This window comes from Capra hircus, chromosome 9 (assembly GCF_001704415.2).
Source record: "Capra hircus breed San Clemente chromosome 9, ASM170441v1, whole genome shotgun sequence".
In the NCBI taxonomy this organism is placed as follows: Eukaryota; Metazoa; Chordata; class Mammalia; order Artiodactyla; family Bovidae; genus Capra; species Capra hircus.
The window spans coordinates 58,523,125-58,539,919 of NC_030816.1; the positions used below are offsets into that span (position 1 = coordinate 58,523,125).

Below are 16,795 nucleotides of genomic sequence, written 5' to 3' on the forward strand. Positions count from 1 at the left end.
CCAGACTTTTCCAGCAGATTTCATACTTCAAAATTTTCCTCCCTGGATGTCATTTCAGATTGTTTGAGCTTCTCCCAATGATCTATCTTCCTCTCCTCACTGCCTTGTAGAACTCTGTTGGGTGCAGTACCAGACTGCACCAATAGATGCTGCCACTTCAGTTGGAAAGTCTCTTTTTCAGAGGTTAAGGTTTAAGATTGTTGAGGGGTGATTCGGAAGGTAACTGTCTAAATTATCTTCCTTGAAAGTAATTTGATTTTTAATTGTGGGTTTATAAATTGTTTGCATTTTACAAGTAAGATATTAAGAAAAATAACAAAATTAATTTTCAAAAGACACTTCAATTTCAAATACTTCAAGTATGGAAATAATTTACTAATACAATAATTTTAAATATAATAGCTAAAAAAATTAGGACTCAACATTTCTCTACAATGATGGAAAAGGAAGGCTAGAAAATATGTTTTGGAAAGCCCACGGGACACAAGGAGTGTAAATCTTTAAACCAGTGTTTCTCAAACTGGTGTTAGATAATTTTAGGTGGTACAAGATAATTTTTATTTCTGTAAAAATGACTCATTTGCAAGGTCATCCTCTATTCATGGCAAATTATATTGATTTTCCATTTATGATAATGATAAAAAGTTTCCTTTATCATATATAATTATATAATAAAAACAGCTTAAAGAATAATATTGAGTTACAGTATTAGCGATGATATGGCAATAATTATAAAAGTTATATTTAGTAGAAATGCTGGAAATAATGCCTTGTCTAAATAGGCAATACACTTTTGCCTATACAACTTTAAAATTATTAAATATCGTGCTCAACTTATTTCAAAGGTAGACTGAAAACGTGAGATTTTATATTACTCCTAATGATATCTATGTAATATGTATAAATGAACTTGAAAGTACTAATAAGAAGTTAACTAATAGTGTGATATAATTCTAGTTTTTTTGAGGGAGGGTAACTTCTATAAAACATATTCTTATGTAGATTATAAAAAATTATGTGGGAGCAAAGTAACTTGAAAGCAAGATCAGTATTGCTGAAAATATGATTTTAGGAGTGAGTAAAGAGTTGACTCATTGGAAAAGACTCTGATGCTGGGAGGGATTGGGGGCAGGAGGAGAAGGGGACGACAGAGGGTGAGATGGCTGGATTGCATCACTGACTCGATGGACATGAGTCTGAGTGAACTCTGGGAGTTGGTGATGGACAGGGAGGCCTGGCGTACTGTGATTCATGGGGTCGCAAAGAGTCGGACACAACTGAGTGACTGAACTGAACTGAACTGAAAGCAACATGCTGAAAATCTGTATCTGTGTGAACATGCTGTACTAAAGGATGAATTTTTATTTTATCCAAATTATGCATCTTCTCACTTTTATATAGAGGTCAAACTAACACATAATGTTTCATACAAAAAATGAAATGTAAAAATCTGTGGCCTTAGGAGGAGAGTAGTACATTCAACCTTGTACTTAATTTTTACATGATAATTACTATAGTTGCTGAGCATTCCTAGACAGTGAATGGTTGACAAAACATTTAAATTGCATATTTTGCCTGTAGCATATAAACTGTACTAAAATAATTACTATTTTTCCTCACTACTACCACTACTAATAATAGCATGACAGTGGCTAGGAGTGGCCTTTGCGGTTACACAGAGGCTGGTTTGAATCTTAGGTCTGCCATTTATTAGGAAGTTGCTAAAAATTCTGAGCCCTTATTTCCTCACCTGTAAAATGAGGAAATTAAGACTAGCAAAGTTAACTGAATCTACCCATGAATATTTCCCTCTTAAGTGTATAGGAGCTGGCATCCTTCAGGCCAAAATGTGCTCTTATCTAGATCATGGTTCAAATCCCCTTTGAGCCAAACCCACTGCCAAAAGCCCTTCTACCTTGAGAACCAGAAAAGGAAACAAGCCTGGCAGTGCCTAAGCCCTCCAAAATAAATCTGCAGGAAAGAACACCCAGCGAGTGATGAGTGCAGCAATGAGTACATTTATCAGTTTAAATTTACAACTTCACTTTTCCCATTGCCTATTAATTATTGTACATAATTCCCCACTGATCAAAAAATAAGTTGATTGCTTTTGAACTCGACAGTGTCTGTGCCCATTGCTTAAGACTCAGGTGAAGCAGAGGGTGAAATTATTTCCTGAACTTTATGCAAAATATAATTCGGTTGATAATATACCGAAACTCAATTTTCTTTGGGTGTCATTCCTACTAGTTTACTTGTAAGCTCTGGAGTCGTGGCTCAGGCAGTTTGAAGGGCTGCTTGTTGAATAATAGACTTTGTGTTTATAGAGGCTACTGGGTTTGTCTTTGGGAACATTCCTTGGGTTTCTTTTGGCCTCAGTTTCCTTATCTCTTATACAGGATTAAATAACCACCACAGAGATGTGAAAATTATATGAACTCACGTGTACCATAAGTGACCAGTGCAATGACTGCCACTCAGTAAATTCTCAACAAATCAAAACACTTTTAATCAATGTGACAACTAAAGATGTTCCTAACTTTGACAATAGGTTTTACCGAAGAGGTGATGAAATGGATGCAAAATTTATGTACTGTTGCTTGTCAACTTTGCTCAGATCTCAGGTTATGATCTTCACATGGGTGCATATAGAATATTAGATCCTACGTGGGTGTATCTTGCATGCGCAGAAGGCTTACGCAGGAAATGTCGCTTCAGCAATGTGCCTGGGGAGGCTCTGACGCTGTCTTGGAAGTCGGTCGTCGCAGCCTGACCTTTGGGCGTCTGGGAGGGATGCCTACCTGCGCCCAACGCTGGACGGGGGCCCAGGCCCTTTCCAGCACAGCTATCCCCACACTGCTCACTCCTCGTGCTTCGCATACATCTTCACGGAAAGGAGTATTTCCTCCGTTCAGAGAAAGTTCCGCAGTCCGACGAGGGGTGTTTTGTACTTTACGTAGTTCCAAGTAGGCGAAGTTCCTTCTCTCTTCTCCCCGGGGGTAAGTGGAAAGGAGTCCCGCTGGGCGCCCGAAGTCGTCCACACCAGGGATCGGGTAGCGACCGAGTTAGAGACAACTGGGGTGGGGGGTTGCGGCCGGGCAGAAGCAGGTGGGTACAAACTGCGGTTCCCCGGTCCGGGGAGGGGACTGCGACCGCGGGTCCCTCCCCTCCGGCCGGAGGTGGCTGCAGCCGGCGCCCGGCCAGTGGGGGCGGGGTGGGGGCGGCGCGGAGGGCGCGGAGATTACCGCGGCGCCACCGGGGACGCCCTGGGCCCCCGAGTGGTGCCCACGCGGGATCGCGAGCGATGACAACAGGCCATCGCCCGAGGTCGAATAAAAAGGAGTCGCTTTCCCTGGTGCCGCCGCCCCGCCACAGCCTGACCCCGGGGTTGGGGGGTGCCCCCGGCGGCCTCCAGGGGCCGCGGGCGCCGGCGTCCCCCACCCCCACCCCGCGCGCAAGTGCGAGGCTGCCCGCCGTGCGGCGCACGCTCCGCCGCTCCCGGCTTCCGCGCAAAACTTCGAGCCTGGCCGCGTGAAGCTGTCGCTCCAGCTTCGGAGCGGGAGAGAGCCTGCAGAAAAGCCTGGCCGTGTGGACCGCGGTGGCTGGGCGCGCGCTCTCTTTTTCTTTTCTTCTCCTTTTTTTTTTCCTGTTGCCATCGGGAGTTTTGGCTCCTCTCCTTTCCTCCTCCCCCTCGTAGCCGCTTCTCCCCCCGCCCCGTCTCTCCCCCACTGGTGTACGCTATTTGTTGGAGGTGGGGGGGGTGGTGGCCGAAGGGGATGTCCTCTTTTCACCAGAGGCACAGCTTGAAGGCGAAACTTCAACACTGGAAGGAAAGAGAATAAATACATAAATACGGACGCACAGATCTGTTGCTGGGGGAGTCACTTGGACTTTGGGATCCTGAGACGGTCCTGGCGGCAGGAGGTGAGTGCCTCTTCTTCCGACCCTCTGTCCCGGGGTCCGCGTTTCAGGGATCCCGCAAACTCTCCCGGGATAGTGCGCGCGGCTGCGCCGGGAGCGAGAAGCGATGAGCGCTCTGCCGGAAGGTGTGTGGGCGCCGGGGTCCCCGCGGTCGCTCCTTTGCTGAGTACCCCCAGCCAAAGGGCCCGGGCTGCTCGGAGTGACTTGGTGTGTTCTGCCATGGAGGACGCCTTGGAGCCCCGAGGGTCCCTGCAGAGCCTTTTTGTGCCTCGCGGAGCCCTCGCGGAACAGGGCGCGCAGCTCCATACCTGCACTCTATTCCCGCCTCTCAGCGGTGCGCGCCCCTGGGTCTCTCCTGCTTCCTTCTTGTGACATTTGTTACTTTGCCTAGTAGCCCCTAGATGTGCCAGATGCAAGGATGCTGACCCAGGTCCCATAGAGGACCCCAGGCGCCTGGGGTTTTCGCGGTGCTGGGTGCGTGTGTACGTGTAATGCTTGTGTTCTAAACTCAAGGCACCAACCGGGCTGTTGGGCTGCGGCCGTCCCCCTTTCATAGTTTTTATGTGGCGTGGGCCGAATGTCCTTGCCGTTTCCCAGCGTCTGTGAAACGAGAGGCGCCTTTTCAGAGGACAAGCGTTCATTGGCCCGGGACGCGGATGCCGTGAGGAATCCTAACTTCTCCAAACGGAAAGAACTGACCCGGGTCGGGGGTAGCAGGTTTTCTCCTTACGAAACCTGCAGTGTCTGGGCTGGCTGTGGGGCTTGAAAGGGCTCGATGCTTTAGCGTCGTTAAGCGAGATTTGGAAATAGATCGTGTGTGTGCTTGTTTTATTTTGCGCCGCACAGCAGCCAGAACTTTCCTTAGTAGCACTTGCAAGATGTCTCTTTCTTTTGTAAACAGTATTCGGAACAGCTTGGAGCAATTAGGGAATTTGCCGTCCTAGTGCCACGGCTGAGCGGTGGCGAAACCAGAGAGCACGATTTAATTTTTGTGATCCCTTTCCTAGTTGGGGTGGCAGCGTCTTCCCTCTCCACCATCTCTCTTTCTCCTGCCCTTGAAAGCTAACGGGGTTTGTGTTAGGCGTGAGTGAATGTGTGGGAGGATGTCGTTTGGAGCGCGTTTCTCTCTCCTCGCCGCCGGCGTCTGTCCTCTGCACTGTCCAGCGGGCAGTCATTCATGAATCCTCATCCGAGGGCAGTGGAGGAAGGTGCAGGTCCCTCGGCCCTTTCTGCCAAGGTGGAGAATAGCGACGGGGCGTGTGTTTTGGTTTCAGAGCAGTTCCACGTGGAGCACCTCCGTGTGCGTGTGTGTTGTGTACTTGATCTGTGAGGAGGTAACAGGAGGCTCGTGTTCAAACCCAGTGGGCCGTTGGCCATTAATTTGCTTTCCTGGCTGTCATTACAGACACTTCCAAAATCTGATACCTAAGAGAACCAACAGGTTAGGTTTCACATTAAGAGCTCATACTTAACAGTTTTCTTTCTCCCTTACCCCTTTTGGCTTGGCACCCTGGGATCAACGTAATTGATGGAGCAGAAACACGTCTTCTCGAATAGGGCAATTTTGTTCCTCTTCTCTGCGGCTACTTTTTGCACTCTCGGGCGTCTGTCAGCTTCACTACGCGCTCCGTCTGGACTTAGACTGGAGCCTTAGGAGCATTTAAGGACCATGGGTTCCTCTTCCACAGCTCCTGAAGTTTGATTTATACGTCGGTGACTGTTAGACTTGAAAGTTGAGGATGGTATTTTGTCTGTTGCATTTTTGGTTTTATTTCAAAACCGCCTCAGTACAAGGATTATACTTGATAACTCTACCCGGGTAGAATTAGGCTTGTCTCCCCCCACCTCTTTATTTTTAAAAAATTATTTCTAGCCAATTTATAGCTGAGGAACGAAAAACTAGGAAGAGGGTTGGGAAGTGAGAGAATCCTAAAACAAAATGTTTGATACACAGCAGGGTGTGGTATAACCTTATCCCAAGAAATAGATAGCAATAGTAAGAACAGGAAACTACTCTGTGTGGAGCTAGGCTGCTGGAATCTGATTTTTATGGTAACGATACCAAACGCAGTATAACTACATTCATTTTTTATTGTTATTATAAACCATAAAAATAGTTTGTTCCGCCTCATTAAAAGTTGCAAGCCATTCAGAGTCAAATCACTTTTTTTTCCCCACCAGAAATGGCTGTAGGAGAAGGTTAAAACCTTTGACAGTTACAGCTTTGAAAGTAATATAATTAGATTATCTGAAAACTGTTCCTTTCCCCCCACCCCCTGATTATTAGGGATCTATCCCTGCCTTTCATAATAGGTAAAGGTCAAAAATCAATAGGTTTTCAAGAGATAGTTTTCCTTTGCCAGTTATCTGAAAATAGTACATGTCAACCTAAGATCACCATAATTAGCAATTGTTTCACAATTATAACTGAAATTAAAAGATTTACTTGATTATTCTTTTTTATGAATAAGTATTTTACAGGATATTAAAGACTTAATTTCTCTTTTACACAATAAAAAATTTATATATGCACATATTTAGAGAATATCTAAGTATTATGTTCAAGCTTAAAAAAAAACCTTGAGATTCATACAAAAAGAATTTTGTATAAAAGCAATCATTATTCCTATTAAGAAATATAGATTCTGCGTTCTGGAGGATTTGTAGAAGCCAGTTGAAAAATATTGTCTTTCGTTGAAGTTTCTTTTTTGAGGGCAGACTGGAGGATCAGTAGTTCATCATTTTGCTGTAATTTGTTTTTTCTTTCAAAAACCTCTTTGAGTTAAACAAAAAGAAGAATAAGACCTCCATTTCTGAAAGTTTCCTTTTTATTTATATTATGATTTGGGGTGTAAATAAATTTTACATAGCCACGGGAAATAAGGTGTCCAATTTCATGTTTTCAATCTCTGTTGCAAGCTCTAAATGACTGATGCCATGTCTAAAAATACATTTATGTGGCTTGGTATTTCATTTTAAAAAATTTTATGCACTGAAATGAAATTAGCCTGAAGTTTTAGAAAAGTAGAATGGTAGAAAACCCATGACTGTTATTATGAAAAGTTAGGATGTTGGAAAATTCACATTCTAACTCGCAAATTCACTTACTTCACCAGGTGGAAGCTCACACTTTTTATCCAGAATTCAAGAAGAGGGGAAATAATCCTTTTCAAGGCTTAGTGAAGTGTTAAGTAATTTAATAGTGCAAGTATTTATTTTATTTTTCATTATCTTTTTTCCCTCTTTTAGGTAAATGGAGGAACACTGAACATTCAGTATAAGCAGGCCCCCCTTTATAAGAAGTTTATTCACCATAGTTCTGTATTGCAGCTGCTGGTCATATTTCATGGAGCTGTTAAAGCACTTAAAACCTAAAATTAGGTACTGTCTGGTTGTAAATATTTTAGATCACTCATCTAAGAAACAAATAGATGAGTGTGTTATCAGAAGTAGATGTTCTGAATCCTCTCATTGAAGAGCAGAACAAAACGTATCAAATACTTTGTTATTTTTTTCAGTATATAATATAATCATGACAGTTTCTTTTTCAAGTGGATATTAGTCTTACATATTCTAAACTCTTATAAAGTGTCTCCTTGTAGAGTATCTTAAATAATTGTATTCAGAAATACCGCTGGGGGGTTTTATTACAGCAGTTACTGGGTGAATGCAATCCACACCAGGAAGAGTAGGATGACTTTCAGTGTACCTGCTCCTCTCAGGAATTTTTCCCGGTGAACTAAGAAATGACATGTTCTTTCAGGCACTCATTCTAGAGATGGGTGAGAGATGCAGCCGTGTATTTAATTGCAGTATGTGTGAGACTGCATTTTGCAGTCAGATGAGTTTTGTCGTAGGGGACGCCGAAGATTAAGTTGTATGCAGAGTGAACTTGGCTTCACTTAGTTTGAACTTGAGTGGAAGAAAATAAACAAGAATCACATATTCCCAAGTAGTATAAGCAACTCTGATTGCTTTTAAGAGGTTTGCAGACTTTGTAAACATTACTGTCACTTAATATTGCTTGTGGCTCTGCACATTAGGATAGGCTTTGGTAATATACTGTTTTTCTCTTGAAGTTTGTGATTCTTACCATGTCCCATCCAGGTTTCTACTAGGAGGGTGGTACTGAAAATAAATATCACTACGCTTACTCCCCTAACTCCTTCCTTCTTCCAGAAAAAGAGATGAAACAGATGAATTTAAAAATAGAAAGCATTTTAAGTTATCAAAACCACATTTATAAGGTGGTTTAAAACAGTTGCAGAGTGTGTACCTCTAAGTCTCACTGTAACCTTTTCTGTCATTGAAAGGTGCTAATTGATCTTAGGGCACTGACATAATAGTATAGTTTGATATTTGAAACCTTTCAGCATTGGTCTGGCCCTTTTCTCACCCTGAGATTTCAGTGCATGGCTGATGAAGAGTAACATCATGTTATAATGTCAGGAATTCTAATTTTTTTCTCCATGTAAAACATTTTAATACAGCAACTGATATTTTTAAAGCTTTTATGTATGTGTAGTAAGTAAATTTATTTTAATTTACTTCTGGGAAAGAAGGGCTTATATTATATATTATCATGTTAAGGTTTTTAAATTTTTTTTCCACAGGTAAATTTTATTTTTAGATTGAAATTTTTAGGCAAAATCTGATTGCTGTGATCACATTTGATTAGGTTCAAAGTGAACTTGCATTAAAGCAATGCAGAATAGCCATCTTGAAATTTCATATATGAAGTATATGTTCTTAAGTAAATGGAGATCTTAAGGTATTTAAAAAAAAATGTCACTTTAGTTTTTGTATAGTTGTAACCGTTCTGCCAGTGTGAGTAATTATGATTTTCACCATCAGTCATTATCATAGCCATCACATCGTAGCAGACATTTACTATTTATTTACTTTTTTTGCAAAAAATTTAAGGTATTTATGTGTTTCAACTGTGCCATTTTTGTTATTCCCATTTTACAGATGAGAAAACTGAGACTCAGTTATGCAGTAGAGTGGAGCCAGGATTTTAGCTCTGCAGCCTGAACCCTGATTCTCTATCCTTAAATGTTGCCCTAGACCGTTTGCTCCCACCAGTCAAACCTGAGTTCATTTTAGGGGGTGCCCACACATTTTATTTTTATATTATTAGTTATATATTTATTTCTAAGATTACTAGGAATATATGTTAGATTTCAAATTAAACCTATATTTTCCTAGATAATGTTGTTTAAGGCAAAACCAGAAAAGGATTGAAGCAAAAAAAAAAAAAAATTAAAGCACCTATTTAAAGAAACATATTAAGTGACAGTGAACAAGTGCTAAGTTAAAATACCCAAAATCATGAAGGTTGATGGCAAAGGACTACAATTGGGAGAAACTGGTATTCTAGAAGCCTCCCTAAACACTGAAAACTTCTGTCTAGATCTCTTCAATATTTGACTTACATGTAGTCTTGTCTTTTGCTTTTCGAGCCTTATCCTTTAGTTAGATGTTATCAGTTTTATAGTTTTTCTCTTTTTGCTTTAAGCTTGAATGCTCATTATGAATCTCAGATGTAGATGTTTCTGTCGAACCAGCTAATGAGGACTGCGTAATGGATTTCTAAAGGCAAGCCGAAATGATAACAGGGCTCACTTATATTTCAGAAATACTTTCAACTTACATAGATATCAGACTTTGCATTTTTAAGGTTTTCCTTAGGTGAACATCCTTGTTCTGCTGTTAATAATCTGTTTTATAACTTTAATGTACTTTTCAAGGAAGCAGCGGTTCCTTGATTCTTTTGATTTACATATTTAGCCACAGAACTCTTCTTTCAAGTGAAAGCTAACACTAAGCCCACTAGAGAAAAGTCCACTGCCTTCGTGAAGCAGGACGTGCGTGGCCTGCGAATCACTCACTAATCCTGTTTCCGACCATTGGTGCCTCCCCACGCCTCTGTAAGGATCGTGCAGTTTGCAAAAAAACAAACCTTCTGACGAAAAGTCAGTTCAGGGTACCTCCTGCAGTCTGTGAGTATGTCATTCACTAAAAAACCAAAACAGAACAACAAGCAACTCTCAAATAAGGCAAAATATCTCCCAGTGTAACACAGCGTCAAAAGGTGCGTCGGTTTACCCTAGTGTCACTTGGGTATTCTTAGTTAACCTATCTGCAACTTTCAGGTTAGAAATGAGAAAATAAAAAGTAGTCAAAATGTTTCCCACATGGAATTACGAGTCTGAATAAGTCACATAGAATTTGTTCTTGGAAAGGTTTGTTTGATTAGAGCATCTTCTTTTTTTTTTTTTCTTCCTTTAAAGACTTGACAGAGACTCATCAGCAGTGGCATAAATTGACTTGACCTTAGGTTTTCACATAAATTATTGCTACCGTTTCTGTTGTTCTTTCCTCCTTCCTTTTTAAAATGAAAGGGACATTTCTTGTGAAAGGCTACAATTAAATCATAAAAATTTACGTTCATATACCATTAAGTTTAATTCTGCTCACAAAAGCAATAGCATTAAATTTGAAATTCGATCCTTAATCAAGTAGGTCCACCACATAGCAAGAGGGCTTATTCTCTGCACGGTAATATACACAGTTCACAGGCCTCTGCATATACCCAGTGGAGGGATCTATTCATTACATTTCACTTCTGACTGAACTCCCTCAAGTTAGAGGATTTGAAAGGACCTGAATGTTCTGACTAAGAGATGGAATATTTCTAACTTAATGCATGCAGTATGTTGAAAGTGATGATGACTTGGAAAGTCCACAGGTCTCTGAATTAGCTAATTCTCTTCACTTCAAATTTTATATTTTAATGCAAATGTGTATTCACATATGATTTTGACTCAAGTAATTCTAGCCAAATTGAATCACAAGGTGGGCAAGTCACGTTCCAATTTCCTTTTGCAGGTTTTCAGTAATCTCAACTTGTACTTCTAGTAGGTAACTTTAGAATGCAGACCTCAGCCAGTTGGTCAAGAACCTCAATATTACTGAAACTTTGTCTGTGAACTTTAGGTATTTAGATGATGCTACTCTTTTTGTTTTTCATAGTCGACCCAAGTAGACTTTTCATTTAGGTCTGTTTTGTCATCTCAGTCAACAGACTTTAGTTTTTAAAGGCTCCATTCATAAAAATACTAGCAAAGTTCTGGACACATGGTAAATACTTATTAAATGCTTTTTTCATTATCAATGTTGCTGATGAGATGCCCAAATTATAATGCAACAAATAGACTTTTTTCCTACTCTCAATGATTTTGAAGGCTTTGGGACTATTAGTCTATGATTATACTAATAATAAGTTCTACTTTTTCTTGGCATATACCATTCATAGGAATAGTTAGCTTGGTAAGTGAGTTAATCGTGGTAACAAGGTTATAGGTTTAATCCTCAGATGAACATACTAGCTATAGGGGGACACTTGTGCCACACACACTTGGTCATATTGTCTGTTGTCATGAGTATAGTTGTGATATCCTGACCTTCTCTGTTCGGGGACCACTCTGGTCTGTGCTGGATCTATCTCTAAGACTTTCCTGCTGTCCCAAGGATGATCAACCACATCTGTTCACAGTTTTTATCAGATCCCTTCTTGACTTAAAATTCTAAACAAAATAAATTCCCTGTTGCCTACAGGGCATATTCTGAAATCCTTTAGAAGGATCTGTAAGACCCTTCAAGCTGAGAACTTTGCTCAAGTTTCCCTTTTTACCTCTCACCAGCCACTCACAAGAAATCTCTTCTCCAGCTGGATGGAAAAGTGCAACCCCCAAATACACTCTGCTCATTTCTGCTCCATTTCTTTGTGCATGTGATTCTTTCTATCTGGAAGACATCTTTCCCCGCTCCCTGAAACTTTCTTTTCTACTGCTTTTGCAAGACTCAAGATGAAAAATGTTACCCCCTCTGACCACCAGAGACTGATCTGGATATTTCTAGTCTCTTTATTCCCAAAGAGCCTAGTTTCCACCTTTTAGCATAGCAATTGCCACATTTAAATGTAATAGATTGCATGAGTTTAAATTCTTCTTTTGACGGAGAATTTGCTGATGCTCTTAACAGTATTTGCCATTCTATATTTCCAGTAGGTAGGGGGCACTAAATTCCTACTGAATCAATGGGCTAAAAGAAATGGGGATGAAGGCAGTGGTGGTAGCACTGGGGATAGTTCCCATTGCAAGGCAGGACAGCCTTAGCAATGACCTCAGGGACGCAGGGTATTGATCTAGTAGAACTGCATCTCTAAATTCAGGCCCAGCTTGTATGTATGATGCAGAGACGTATTTATATCACACATGACCATTGGCAAGTCAGTGATCTAGTAGATAAAAGGAGGATCCTGAAAATCTCTGGAGATGTGAGTATTTCTTAGCACTTGACATCTGAGGAAACTTCTGTTATGGCATAGTGGTTAAGTACAAAGAATATGGACCTGGACTCCGTGGGTTTGAAACCCAGCTTTGACACTAATGACTGTAATGATGATCATGTTACTTAAAACGGGTTTTGCTTCAGTTTTCTCATGTGTAGTGGAATGTACTTCTTGGAGATCATATGAGAATTCAACACATAAATATCTGTGAAGCATTTAGAATAGTGTATGACTGATGCTGGGAAAGACTGAAGGCAGGAGGAGAAGGGGATGACAGAGGATGAGATGGTTGGATGACATCACCAACTCAATGGACATGAGTTTGAGTAAACTCCAGGAGTTGGTGATGGACAGGGAGGCCTGGCGTGCTGCCATTCATGGGGTCGCTCGCAAAGAGTTGGACACGACTAAGCCACTGAACTGAACTGAGCTGATGCTATGAATCCTAGCTATTATGAATGTGGTTGTCTTCCCTCCATTGAAGTATGCTAAATATTCCAGAGATATTTAGAGCTGAAGGTCATTTTTGGAATCATAGACTGGGGATTAAAAATTGAGTCCCTAAGTGGTCCAAGTACACATTTAATACCCTGGGTGATCTTGGTAAATCTGAGGCTGGGTTTGGAGTTATAAGAGAAGACATTAGAAAACTCAGTTTTGGCCATTAACATTGCATGGTGTTTCTTTTAACAAATACTTTCCCATACAGTCATCTAGATTTTATTTATTTACTTAAAAATAATTTTTATTGGAGTCTAGTTGCTTTACAATGTTGTGTTAGTTTCTATTATACAGCAAAGTGAATCAGCTATATGTATACATATATATTTGAATTTTTAAAGGCTTTCATCTTTGTGGTTTCTCAGCTACTCTAAGCCATTTTAAGAACATTCTATAATGATCTTTTCACCAGTTGCTTTTTTTTCCAGCCTAAATGCACCAATTATAAGAATTTGTATAATTCTCCCAGGTGATGCAATGGTACAGAATCCGCCTGCCAATGCAGGAGACACAAGAGTTGCAGATTCGACCCCTGGGTGGGGAAGATCCCTTGGAGAAGGAAATGGCAACCCACTCCAGTATTCTTGCCTGGAGAATTCCATGGACAGAGGAGTGTGGCGGGCTACAGTTCATGGTCTCAAAGAGTCAGACATGACTGAGCATAGATGCACACACTTGAAGAACTCAGTGTAAACTTTTAAAAAAGATAACACCAAAGCTTGCTATGACTCTGTCTTTGCAGTCAGCAGGAGGTCATTGAAAGTGAAAGTGTGAAAGTTAGTCCCTCAGTCCTGTCTGACTCTGTGATTCCATGGACTGTGGCCTGTCAGGCTCCTCTATCCATGGAATTCTCCAGGCAAGAATACTGGAGTGGATTGCCATTTCCTTTTCCAGGGGAGCCTCTCAGTCCAGGGATTGAACCCAGGTTTCCTGCATGCAGGCAGATTCTTTACCATCTGAGCCACCAGGGAAGTCATTAGCATTTTCATTTTTCGACTTGATCCTTGGATTCAGATATAATGAATATATGGTGAAGAGGGGCTGAAGGAGGAGGGAAGGTTAAATGTTAATTGTCAGGCTTCTGTTTGTTTTAACTGCTTACCTGGAATTGCTGCCAGGCACATCTGTTTAAAAATATGGTGTTACTATTGATGTTGTGTCTGAATCTCTCAGTGTATTTAGACCAGCGTTTCTCAAAGTCTGATTATTGACATTTTGAATTGGATAATTCATTGTTGGAGGTGTGTGTATGACTGACCTGTGTGTGCATTTTAGGGCGCACAGTGTAGGGTGTTGTGTGACATCCTTGGTCTCTACCCACGAGATGCCAGTAGCAGCTTTCCCCGATTATTAACAGTGTCTCCAGACTTTTGTCACATGTCCTCTGGAAGTGAAATTGCCCTCAGCTGAGAAATCATAGTCAAAGTCGGTTTTAAGATCACTTGTTAAAGTCAAAAAATTTCCAGGCATCTGCATGAGAGGACTGTTATTATTTTTAGTTAAGTGTGGAGAATCTTTATACATTCCTCCTAAGTTTAAACACAAATTCAATCAATTCTTATTGGCCTGTATTGATAGATAAGCCTTACCTAGAGGGGATTTACAGATGGCTTTATATAAATGGGAGATTTCCAGGTGGTGCAGTGGTAAAGAATCCCCCTGCCAATGCAGGAGACACTAGAGACTTGGGTTCCATTCTGGGTCGGGAAGATCCCATGCAGTATGGAATAGCAACCTACTCCAGTATTGCCCGGAAAGTTCCATGGACAGAGGAGCCTGATGGGCTGCAGTCCATGGGGTTGTAAAGAGTTGGATGCACCAGAGCATGCATGCCTTTTACACAGATTGGCTGTTGTCAGCATATTTTTTTTTTTTTTCTGAAAACTGTGTATGAGTTGGAGGAGCAGAATACTTAGGAAATTATGTCAGAAATAGATATTTATTTGAATCACCTATATGACTATTTTTAAAACATTACTTTTGCTGTCAATCATTAGTAGATACTTTTGATTCATTTTTGATAATGACAATTGCTTATCTTTTCCCATAGATAAATATTCAGTAAAATAAACTTTTATTTTTAGTTTGTAGTGTCAGAAAAAGTAAAGTATTATCTATAATCACAGCTGCCTAAAATTAAAATACTTTATCAGTTAAGTCATTTGTTTGTAACGAGAAAGTTTCAAACGAAATACGTGTTAGCTTTCAATTTGTACCACAGTTTCAGGGTCTTGAGTTTAATAATATTGTTACAGTCTGCAGAAAGTAAAAATGAGCATCTTGCACGTAAGATGCTTTGCTGATTTACCAAATCCAGACCTTATGTTCTAATTCTATAGGTTTAATCTTGGCATGTGCATTTTGTCTCTGAATTGATATGCAGTTGACTACAAGTGAATGTGACTATAGTCAGAGTACTCCATCTGACACTTACCTAGTTCAGATGTATATGAAAGGCACTTCAAAAATTACTTAGAAGAATAAACTGGGAATATATATCTATTAACATGAAGTGAAAGAGGATAACTTTGATTACATAAGTTTTGTGTTGCATGTAAAAATTATTTTCGAGTATGAAACAGTTAATACTATAAATATATGATTAGACTAATGTTTATGTGAGGTCTAAACAGTAGAGAAAATTTAAATCTCACTAGTAATTGCAAGATACTTGAAATTCCACGTGTATGTATTATCAAGTGGTTTTACTTTAATTGTATTAGACAGGTAATCATGTTACCTGGAAGCGGTCAGACAGACCTAGGGATTTCACATCATTTACTAATTGATGCTCAAGCAGACAGGGCAGAGATACTTGAAAACAAACTCCCTTTGTTTCTCTGTCTGTCTGTCTGTCTTTCTCTGTTACCTCTGCTTTGATTTATGCTTTAATTTTAGAAATGTACTCTTGAAAAGGAAAAGTGGCTGCAAATATAGCATACTATATGTGATCAAAATGTATTTCTGTTTTCTAAAAAGAGAAGGACTCCTCACAGCTACTTGTTAGCAGAGAGATGAAGTGGGTGCTGGGCAACCCAATGACAGACGGGGACCCTTCCAGGGGAGTTAGGTGGGAGTTGTAAACCAAGGGCTTAAATCATAAGTTCTCAGACAGTAGAGGAGAGTTCTGCTCCACGCATTGACAGGAAGTCCAAAGAAGGCATAGCAAACCTCAAGTCTATCCAGGCACTTTATTCCTGACATTGAACAGGAAGCCTGGTAGCCCTTGAGTCATTGGAGAATAGCCAGTAAACCAGAAGTTCTGTTTTTCCAAATGAACACTCCTTGGGTTCATAAATCAGGGAACCCCTCAGAGAATTCAAGTCACATATTTGCTTTCTCAGGTTGATTTCTTTGTACAGTGGATACAAATGTGAGACTTACCTATTTTATGAATGCTCTATGGCATAAAGTACAATTAGGCATTTCCTTTTCTCTCTCAGGTATATTCTGGCCACCACTGTCCTCCACTGCCCCAGCTCCCTTAACCTACTTGCCTCTTATGTTTTGCTGCGTACCTGGACAAAAAAATTCTACTCATCTTTCAAGGCTTAGCTCAAATGGCACCTCCTCTGGGAAGCCTTCCCAAAGCTCAGGCAGAAGGAATTCTTTTCTCTCTGTAATACCATAGCACCTTATGTGGGCTATTAGTATAAGGGCACACTGTGCTGGGACTACTTTTATGTGAGTCTGTCTTTTAGAGAGATTCTGAATGCACCCAGGGGCAAAACTTTATCTTTCTCGTTCTGTAGCCCCAATGCCTGGGATACTGATGGAAATTCACTAGTTACCCTGTTGCCTGCATGTCTTCAAAGGATGTACATCCAAAGCCAAACAGACTACAAAGAATGGATCCTGTTTATAGTTTGGAAGCTAATTCTTTTTTTGTGTGTGATCATGGAAGCTAGTTCATTGGTTATATTTTATTCTAACTTATTGAAAGCTTTACTTGTACCAAAGTGTTACTGATAGCCAGGGCTTCCTAGCAGAGGAAAAGATATGGCCACATGAACTGGT

At 40.6% G+C, this 16,795-nt stretch overlaps 1 protein-coding gene across 8 annotated transcripts in view; it reads left to right on the forward strand.

The window, feature by feature from the left end:
• EYA4 (EYA transcriptional coactivator and phosphatase 4) overlaps positions 3,533-16,795 on the forward strand; it is a 323,104-nt gene continuing 309,841 nt past the window's right edge. For 5 of the 8 annotated variants that reach the window (XR_001296092.2, XM_013966526.2, XM_005684776.2 and 2 more), the window contains exon 1: positions 3,665-3,924. The gene's annotated coding sequence lies outside the window, so the exon portion shown is untranslated. Of the gene's footprint in view, positions 3,925-16,795 lie in introns of all 8 variants that reach the window. The other 3 variants (XM_005684775.2, XM_005684778.2, XM_005684774.3) reach the window with 3 other exon arrangements.